General features: G+C 34.6%; 1 pseudogene; it reads left to right on the top strand.

Moving 5' to 3' along the window:
• Window positions 1–505: 505 nt before the first annotated feature.
• On the top strand, window positions 506–4,809 carry LOC128238865 (uncharacterized; annotated as a pseudogene).
• The last annotated feature ends 3,555 nt before the right edge of the window (window positions 4,810–8,364 follow it).

The following is an 8,364-nucleotide window of genomic DNA, read 5'->3' as shown; positions in this document are numbered from 1 at the left end:
TTGTTGGGAATGTTGTTATAAACTTAGAACAAAATACTGAAATCCAAGGACAAATAGTAAAACCATGTAATTGCAAGCGCCTTTATGGCCGCCCCTGTTGTGAAATTATAAACTCAGAACATTTAGGTGACTATAGGTACTCTTGCCTTGAAAATACAACCAATGAGCTTGATATAATAATTAAGCATCAGCTTGTACATTCTGTTCATAAAACATCATTAGAATCAAGTAAACAAAGGCATGATTATAAATTGTTTGGCCAAAGTGTTTGTAGGGATACCTTTGCCTATTCACATGGTTTGCATAGAAAAACAATTGATGCAATAGCACGTGATTTATCAGATAAGGGCCTTGACTGTAGAACACATGGAAATTCCTTTAGATTGCCCAAGCACGCTTTGACGATGCATGATGTACAAAATATTAGAAAATTCCGGATTAACTATGGTGTACAAAATGCTGTAAGACTGCCGAGGCGTCACCCGAGCTATAGGCAGTTCAAAAACTTGGTATTGCTGCCATCTGACAACACAAAGGCAGATATACATGTTTTGTATAATGAAGCTGCTAAAGATGCACATTACCGAGAAGTTTGCCTTGCAGAATTTCGCAAAATATGGCTGCAGCAATGCCCAAACATACTTGTTATGAAGCCATCAACTGATCTCTGTGCACAATGCCAGAGATATACCCATGAAATTGCAAACAGTGCAAGGTTGACGGAAGAGGAAAAAATGGCTAACTTGAGAAAATTTAATAAACATCTTCAGCATGTGAAAACTGGGAGGGACTACTATCGTCAGCAGTGTGATGTTACCAAAGTAAACTTTGAAACCCTCCCAGAACCAAATAAGATACGAGGTACATGTATGGAATTGTCAAAGATCCTTGAATTTTATTTCAGACTGTCTACTTGTTTGTAACAAATTATTTCCAAATTTAATAACATTATCAAATAACTATTACAAAACATCCAATTAATAGGGTATGATAAGCAAACTGGTATGAGAGACTGATCTGAACATGATATTTAATGCAAACTTCTTTTTCTTCTATATTATTAAATATATTTGAAATTGCAGTAAATTTCTGTTACACAGTCCTTATTACAGATATCACTTTCATGAAAGTTTTTAATTACCTCTCAGGCTCTGGCTAATTCTTCTTTGAAAAGAACTGATACACAATGAAAATGATCAAGAAAAGACATATTCCCATCACAATTATTATTCTTTTCATGCTTCAACTAGTTGCAACTGGCATGTATAGTTCTATCAAGGTCATAATTGCAGGGTTTCAAAGGTATAACATATTAAAGACATTTAAATACACTATGAATACCTTTGAGCAATTCGCACGTCAGTAAGTAGATAGTTTTTGGAAGTCTTATGTTCAAATGTACAATTTCAGGTCAAGCCCCTGCTGCACATGGAACTTCAATCCATTACAGTTTCGACTATGCCCAGCAAGTGTTCTACCCACACTATGCACAGCAAGTGGGGCCAATATTCTTCAAAACGGCCAGGAAGTGCGGCTGCTTTGGGGTGTGCTGTGAATCCTCAGGTAAATTTTGTTATATTGAATTGGTTAATGTTTATTACACTTTCTGAATTTTTATAGGTTAAATTCAAAACTTTCATGTTTTGTAAATTCATTAAATAAAACAGAGGAGCGTTCACATTAATTATGTGATGCTCTTGTTTATATCCTTAATATTACCAAAATGAAAGTTCTTACTTGAACATAAAAGTACAGGATCAATACAATATATCAGTTATATTTTAAGTTGTTTCTGTCTTTTCAGGGTCACAGATATTTTATCTGATTGATGAAGAATATAGCTGTGATGTGGGCAAGGGTGCAAATAGTGTTGTATCTATGCTGCACCACCATTTCCAAGAACTGTCCTATGGGGAAGAATCCGCATGCCTGCATATGGACAACTGTGTTGGGCAAAATAAAAACAATGCGGTCATTGGGTATGTTGACAAAAACAGTGTTCAAGTATATCTCATGTGCACTGCATATTGAAACATTACAGCATTAGATTAAAAGAACAGTATAACATTTATAGGTTTTTGCCAGTTATGTCAGGACCATGTTATCAGTTATCTCAAAATATCAATTTATCTTATAAATTAGTTCTGGCTTAGTTATGTTCTTATTAACTTTCCTATATGTCATATATTGAAGACAGTCAGTTCAATAAATTATATGTAATTCTATGTTTAAGGTATGGTGTCTGGCGTGTTCTGAAGGGCCTGCATAAAAATATAGAGTTCAGTTTGATGGAAGCAGGGCACACAAAGTTCAGTCCAGACTGGCATTTTGGTCTGTGGAAGGTAAGTTGTAAAAATGAATTTCTTTAAATTTGGTGCTCTTTTTTTCTATTGTTAGACTGATATTGCTTTCAGTAACACAGATTTTAAAACAGTGAAATCACAAACACAAATGTTTCACTCCATTGAAACTTTGGTCAGCTATCACCTCCAAATAAAACGTCAGCATGCAAAAGATTTTTCAATGACATCAGTTCAGAAATGAGCATAGGTGCGCATACGATAAATAGCTCATCTTAACAACTATGTCATTTTATAACAGTTCTAGGCACATAATGAACATATTCTTTATCATCTATTGGAATTTTGCCACAAGGAAGTTGTATATAATTTTATGGATGTTTGGTGCATAAATTAAACACTGAAGTGGTAAATAATACCTTATGATGTTAAACAAGGTTGTGTTAAATATTTTTTTGTTATAACATAGTAATTATGACATGTTTATTTATGTTAGACCAAATGGAGGCAGCGCACTGCTGAAACAATGGAGGAAGTGGCTGAAACAGTACGGCTATCATCTCGCAGTGGACACAACACTCCACAGCCCTGCCAAACCAGTTTTATTCTATGACTGGTTGGAGTATACCAGGAAGCTCCTGAAGCCAATTCCAAACCTGAAGAAGTACCATCACTTCAGGTAAAACTAAATAATTGTAGACAGTATCGCTGCCTGTGTATGAAACATTTTTTTATACTATACCATTTTTTCAGAGCTTTATTTTGATATTAAAGGGACTGCACACCAAATTGGCTCAAAAAAGTACATACCCAGTAATCTTTTGTTATGGAAAAATAGGAAATAAGTGCTAAACTTAAATAAATTGTAAACTATGTGGTACTTCAGTTAGTAAGTTTAAATGCATTGTACACATCGATGCCAAGTTTATGTCAGTTTTCGCTATTTTATCATACGGAGTACAGCCCCTTTAAAGCTAATGTTGCAATGTGCGCAATTTGTTTTAAACACCAGGTACTGTACATATCAACATTGTTTTGCAGGATTGCTGCCGACAAGCCCTTCAGTGTGTTTGTGAGAGAACATGCCAAGGACAATGAGATAGAGGTTCAAGTTGGCAAGCCTGCATCTATTGCCCAGAGACTTTCCTGAGCGAATCCAGCTGAAAGGACTGGATGCCAAAAGGCGCTGGTACCTCTACGACCAGATTGCCCCATATTGCTTCAACACAAGCGTCTGCTCAAAAGCCTACAGTGCCACGACCATAAAAAAACACAAAACATTTTAACATTTGGTGCCACTGGAGTCACATAAAAACCAACCATCTTAGACCTAATGCTATCAAATACTTCAAATTATTGTTGTGTTCAGTGGTATTGTGTCAATATTATGATACATGTAATATGTGATCTTTATAACTTAATCTAAGATTCGAGAATGATCCTGTAACTGAGCTGATAAAAACGGGTGTCAATTTTTTTTACACAATTACTTATTCAATAGAAAAATGTTTTATTTACAATTAAGCTACCAGTGATTTTAAGAAATAAACTGTGGTTTTAGCAATGAGCGGTAGAAGGGTGCTACACCCTGTCTTTTGTTTTCTAGAACTCCTCTGCCATAATGGAAACCACTATATGATTATTATTCATACAAACTTTAAAAATCCGGCAGTTGAAGCCTATAACTACTTGAATTGAAGACATTTATAACATTGTTTGTCAACATTACAATAACTAAATTCTTCACACCCTGATAAAATGAACCTTAGCACCCTTTCCTTTTGTCTTCAGATTCTTCTTTTCTTAAAACCAGCCTGAAGCATATAAACATTTTTAGCTTTAACTTTTGTCTATAATGACTTGTACATGCTAAGTAGTTAGTATGTTATATAAATTGTTTTCATGTTTGTAAATGTGCCCATTTATGAACTGATCTTAGTATACAATAGTGCAGTATTGTTATGTTCATTAAATTAAAAGTATATTTACCACCATTTCATGTTTTATGAGCAATGAATAACAATACAAACGTCACATTTGAGTTAAATTGGTGAAGTTTGTGTGATTTTAAGTATGTTTACCATGGTAACCAAGATAAAAAAAACTCAAATAAGTTAAATTATAGTTAATTACAGTTTTAACATACTTCAAATTCTAGACATACATTGGTTTGTATTAGTTGAAAGTTAAGATATAATGTCAATTAATTGTGATTATTTGAACATGGCTGAATTTGTTTCGTTTATTCGGACATATTCTTGAATGTCAAATACATACACCAAGTACAGGAACAGAAAGGTTTGAGGATATCAATTTGCTAATAAATTATTTTTGAATGCTTCAGATGATATTTATTGTAGATTTAAACCGCAATTTAACCCCAAAATGCCTTTTTTTCATTATTGGTTGCCATGGTTGCCATTTTTTCCATTTATTTACCCACTTATGATTTTGAATGGTTTCGAAAATATGTGGTTGTTGTTTTAATGCGGGAAATGTGTTTATTTGAGTGACGCATATTTATTGCATCTTTGAATACAAATGTTTCAATAAATTATTGAACTCTTCAGTATTTTCATCCTAAAGAATATGACTGTCAGAAATTACTCATATCTCATTTTGGCCCAACAAGTGGTTTTGGGCCAAAAATCCCGTGACTGGTCACATATAATGATCACAAATGAGGGATGGTGTAGGGTTTTCTTACTTATGATTTTCACAACCTTTTTGGAACCTCTGTTTGTAACCATTGCTCTGAATAAACAATATAACTGGGTACATATAATGATCACAAATGAGGGATGGTGTAGGATTTTCTTACTTATGATGTTCACAATCTTTTTGGAACCTCTGTTTGTAACCATTGCTCTGAATAAACAATATAACTGGGTACATATAATGATCACAAATGAGGGATGGTGTAGGGTTTTCTTACTTATGATGTTCACAACCTTAAGCAAATTGACTATATGCACTTCTCTACTAGACAGGTATCTAGCCATCTTTTGTTGCACGTGGACACAAAGACGCCTTAAATTTATTAAATTCCGCTTTGGCCTTCAATTTCTCCATCTTATGAGCACTTTGGAAGTGCTTGCTCAAATTCTTGCGAAGCATGCTCTTCGCACAAAACGGGCAGACGTAATTCATTCTTATTTTAACTCAAGGTCGACTAATAGTGTTGAAGTTGTAGTTCAAATCTCGTGTAAAGGAAACTTTATTAAAAGCATTACCGCACTGTACACACCAAATTCATTGCAACGGTTATTTCCCTTTGCAAAATCAATTACCGCAAGATATCGATACATACATGCTTTAAAACCTGTTCTCGTTAAGTCACCATGTTTCAGACATGGCAAGACTCGTCATAACAAAGCACATACCAGAATCAGTGAAACGTACATAGAGAAGGGTCATAGTTAGTGTTTCCCTTCCGGATGACATATTTCCCACTACAATCCCCTCACTATAACGGCAGAGTTCATTTTATTAATGCTGCTATTCTTCTGAATGATACTCACCGATATTTTGATGTCGTAAAACTCAACTCTAAAAAAATAAGATAAAAATAGCTCCTTCCGTTCCTGAGGTATGGGGACGGGCTCAAAAGCCCGGCAGCCGTGGACGGCCTTGGTTGACCTAAAACTGAACTTATATATAACTAAAAGTATTGCTGAACAATTATGAAAATAAAATTATAAGCGTATTCGTTTGTTCACTAGGAGATGCACCGAACACTCCGCTGTTAATGGTTTGTGGTAAAAATCTTCCAAAAGAACGACATCCGGCGCTCCTAGCTCGCAACTGTCGTACCGGAAGTGGATCCATCTCAGGAAGAGAATAAGATATTGCAATTCTGATTAGTGTTTATTGGCTATCTTTAACAAGACATAATACCGAAAAAGGTGAACCTACAAAAGTTGGCCGAGAACAAAGTCCGAGCCGTAATATCATACATAACTTTACAAGATCAAAATCAAACAGGTTGAAACTAAAAATAATAACAATGTGTATCTATGTCAAAACGCAGAGTTGAACCACGGCCAATAAACACTCTGAAAGGATGGCTATGTTGATTCCTACTGACTTCTTAGAACTTTTACTTAACATGTGCTGATAACATTTCTTTGAGATAAGAAAGAAATTGAGCAACTTTTTTCAAGCCTTGAAAATTTAAAGTTTATTTGTTATTAAGAAAATCAAGGTAAACATATAACTATAGAGTAAAAACATTATCAGCAACATACTACATGTACCTGATATTATTAAATTAATGTATTTGTATAAAAGTTTATGCAAAAAGCTACTCAAACAAGCTCAGTAGCAAAAGTTTAAACATTAACCCGGTTTAGTGGCACTGGGCAAACGCTAAAGATATAGATCACAAAATCACAAACAAGAAACATAGAAGAACAGCACAAAACTCCACAAACAGCACAGTGCATACATACTATATATATAAAAAATAGGTATGTTTATCAAGAATTGTTAGGTACCGCCTTGGAACGGTCAGTAAATTGAAAATTTACTGGAGGTTTAAACCAGTTTATGTGCACAAACCTCACTCTTATCCCAACTGATAATGTATTATTTGGCAAAGATATATATAATCATGAAACATTTCAACAAACAATAATAAAGTAAAATTATACATACACATGTTCGACTGTGGTTTCCAAACAATATGAATGTCGTTATAATTCAACTTATTTATATTCTTCAAACCACTATTTCAGTGTTCTTTATCCCAAAAGGTTTACATGTTGATATTTAAAAGTTCTTCATCAGATTCTATGAGCTGTAATTCAGCAATATGTTTCTAAATTACAATCGACAATGGATAGCGACCAAGATCACCATATCACATAACATGAGGCTTGCTCTTTTTAACTCCGATAATATGTTTTAGGAAATCGGTGTGTACCTTTTCAATAAGTGACAGGTCACCATAGCCCCATTTTGTTAATGTTCACAGAATGTCAAAACTCCACCAGATATAACAGCTCCATAAAAATAAGGCCGATCTGTTTAACATTAGGTGAACTTTGGATTTGATGTAACAGCTGCTGTTGAGGACCGTACTTGTGGGACATGGCTGGCTTGTGGTGAAAATCCTGTTGCAGCTACGGTGTGTCTTATAGACATCTGCGGCTTTTAAAACAGAATCCTGAAGTTATTGAGGCTTGCAGTAGTCCTTTGGCCTGTTATTTCTATGGCCTGAAGACACAAACCGTATGTAAGTATATCATCATTCATTGTACAGTTTTTCCATTACCTCAAGATTGTTAACTATCATAAATAATGTAACATATTGTAAAAATCATTCCTGTCTTTGATAATTAAAGGGCAAACATACACATAGTGTGTAGCTTTTGTGCTATTGGCGTTTTTCTAGCCAAATTTTGTACTCGCCCAGAGTGTTTACTCCTATCGGACTTTTCAGATACCACCTCTACGTCTCAGCTGGACAGAAAGTATTGGTAACCGCAGAAAGGTAAAACGGATCATCAGGATCTGCAAACATATTTTTTGCCACTAGTTCTTTTTAAATTAATCTGTCACTGGTGCATGTTTTCATGGTGAATGCATTTAATTTTTATGAACGTAAATGAAAAATAAAGTATCAAGCATGGTTGTTCTCGTGCAGGATGTTTCATGAATTCTTTGTTAACTTCATTTCCACAAATATTTCTACATCTGGGTTGTGATGAGCGTTTTTATCACATCCATAGAAGTTACTAACTTATCATTAATGTCTTGTTTATATAATAGTATGATACTTCAAATAGGAAGAAACACTATTTTAATGAATGTTAAGCAGAGCTTTTACTGCTGTATTCTGTTGGATGGTGGTCCCTAAAGATCTTAAATGCTGTAATTGGGCTTTTGGTTGAATTGGGTCTCGCATACATTTTTGGTTTCTGCCTTCGGATGTTTTTGATGTCTTTACCTGTTCTTGTCTTGGTGACACGTGTATTGAACTCAGGAAATTCCAGCTCAACTTCGACATCAAAAGCTTTTTCTCTTCATGTGTTAGGTTTTCCCATCAATCAATTACTTGTGA

This window comes from Mya arenaria, chromosome 6 (assembly GCF_026914265.1).
Source record: "Mya arenaria isolate MELC-2E11 chromosome 6, ASM2691426v1".
Classification (NCBI taxonomy): Eukaryota; Metazoa; Mollusca; class Bivalvia; order Myida; family Myidae; genus Mya; species Mya arenaria.
The sequence above is the reverse complement of the archived record's forward strand: the minus strand, read 5'-3'. Positions and strand labels throughout refer to the sequence as shown.